The sequence below is a fragment of the Lissotriton vulgaris genome, chromosome 4_1 (assembly GCF_964263255.1).
Source record: "Lissotriton vulgaris chromosome 4_1, aLisVul1.2, whole genome shotgun sequence".
In the NCBI taxonomy this organism is placed as follows: domain Eukaryota; kingdom Metazoa; phylum Chordata; class Amphibia; order Caudata; family Salamandridae; genus Lissotriton; species Lissotriton vulgaris.
The window spans coordinates 73738017-73740422 of record NC_141691.1 but is presented as its reverse complement, the minus strand read 5'-3'; the positions used below and the strand labels follow the sequence as shown (position 1 = coordinate 73740422).

Below are 2406 nucleotides of genomic sequence, written 5' to 3'. Positions count from 1 at the left end.
TTTTCGAGGGGGCTTTGGGTCACATCTTCTGAAAGATCATAATAGAGATCGTTTTATGTGACCTACAAAATAAATATCAATCTTTTTGAGCAACACTTGATCACTAAAGCAGCTTGTTAGGTCGAGTACCAAATAGTACAATCTGTTGGGTTGCAGAATATATTTTGAACCTACAGTGGGCTCAGAGACCCGCCCCCCTTCTTTAGCATTGGTTTGCTTTATTGTCACTCTCTTTTGCTTTCTTTCGTATTCAATGGCTTGCTGTGTTTGTCCCTGCCCAGGAGCATGGCCTTGTTCTGATCCTTTTGGTTAGTAGACTTGTATCCTTCCACTGCTCACATTTAGGGAACTACTTTTAAGGTCTCGGCTAGCGTAGGCTGCGCGCATGCGTAGTCTCGCTGGTGAGATTTTATGTTTCATAGTAGCGAGGGTAAATCCCGTCCCTCTTCTCCATTGGCTGGCTTCCTAAACGGCGGCCAGCTATTGGAGAAGAGGTTTTAGTGACATAATTTTTTCCAGCTAAGCCCTGTCTTTTTCGGATTGAGAGGTGTGTTATTTTGTTTCTTTCTCTCCTCTTTCCATTGGCTGGAATGTAAACAACAAGTCAAAAACATGGCCATTGTCTTAGATTCCAGCCAATGGAGAAGAGGGGAGAAAGAAAAACACGCCCCCAGTCTGCAAAGGACGGGGCTTAGTGACAAATGGCGTGCACTTGTTGATGTGTTTTACCACCTACTCTATAGTCTCTCTGCACAGTTACACTGGGCCACCAAGCGCCCCTCTCACCCAGAGCTCTGCAGGTCCTTGGGCCAGTGTGCCCACTGCTTCTCCGCCCTTGTGCCTCAGCTTGTGCGGGAGCAGAGAGGCCGTCTGGGGTCCTGCGCACGGCCGTGCTCCCGGGCAGCTGCTTCTGGGCTCGCAGGGTTGCGGGGCCGGGTCTACTCAAGTTCGGTAAGGGGCTGCGTGCATGGTGCTGGCTCCAGGAGGGCCAGAAGGTGGGCGCGGGTCCCCTGGTGGCAGCGGTCTGTGGAGGGAAGCAGCGGGGGCCGGGTGTTCCACGGGCGCTGCGCGGGGCCCGGGCGGGCAGTACAGGGCGCAGAGTGCGGCCCTCAGCTGCTTGTTCTCTCGCAGCAGCTCCAGCGCCCGGGCCTCAAGCTGCAGCTCCTGCAGCCTCCGGAGCTGCCTGAAGCGCCGTGCTGCCTCGTTGTTGCGCTGCCGACGGCTACGGTAGGCGGTCTCCTTTTGCTACTCCGGGGTAAACTCCCACGGGTGCCGAGGTGCGCCTTGCCGCTTCCGCGGAGGTCCCACGCCCAGTAGCGGCCGGCCCAGGAAGTCTAGCGGAGCATGGTTTGTTTAAAATAGATTTTTGTACGGAAATCTGTGACGTTGCAACTGAAACTAAAGTGTCAGCACAGACACATTCCCACGTTGCTCTCCTGCTCCCAGGCCCCCGGCAGCTGGCTCAGTGTGGTCTGCTATATTATATTAGTTAAGGTAAAATAGTTTACTAGGTCAGAACTCCTGCTGCAGAAATGTTTAATGCTGAACGTTTGTGCGCAATCTTAGCGAAAAGAAACTGGGAATACTTGCACTTGTAATTCTGTTTAGCGCACTTAAAAAACTAAAATGGCACCGCTACGTCTTAATGTGCATGCACATTTGGGGATTAAGTTGCGAATACCAGCTTGGTGGGCATCAAAAAAGGCAAGCTGTGTATGTGTCTTACCAACCTTTCATCAGCCATTACCCATAACACATTCAACCTGGGGTTTTCGCTATGGGTTTTGACCGAAAACATGAGCATCGCCAGTAAAATCTCAAACTTCAAAACGGGGTTTTGTGTAATCGAAGAAAAATAATTGAAGTTGCTAATTTCCTTTACTCTTGGGCTTCTTTTGTTGGGGTCTGTGTGTGGCTCTGTGTGTGTGTGGCTCTGTGTGTGTGGCTCTGTGGTGTGTGGCTCTGTTGTGTGTGTGGCTCTGTGGTGTGTGTGTGGCTCTGTTGTGTGTGTGTGGCTCTGTTGTGTGTGTGTGTGGCTCTGTTGTGTGTGCGTGGGTCTGTTGTGTGTGTGTGTGTGTGTGGCTCTGTTGTGTGTGTGTGTGGCTCTGTTGTGTGTGTGTGTGTGGCTCTGTTGGATGTGTGTGTGGCTCTGTTGGGTGTGTGTGTGGCTCTGTGTGTGTGTGTGGCAGCATAACAATACACTTGCCACATTTCTTACTAACCCTCTCTCATCTTCTTTCTTTCTCTCTATCTCCTCTGTGCATGTGGCTCTGAATGTGTGTGGCTCTGTGTGTGTGTGTGTGGCTCCATGTGTGTGTGTGGCTCTGTGTGTGTGGCTCTGTGGTGTGTGGCTCTGTGGTGTGTGTCTCTGTTGTGTGTGTGTGGCTCTGTTGTGTGTGCGGCTCT

General features: G+C 51.6%; 1 pseudogene; it reads right to left on the bottom strand.

Annotated features, from left to right (window-relative positions):
- Window positions 1–732: 732 nt before the first annotated feature.
- Window positions 733–1338, bottom strand: LOC147718392 (uncharacterized; annotated as a pseudogene).
- Between the last annotated feature and the right edge of the window lie 1068 nt (window positions 1339–2406).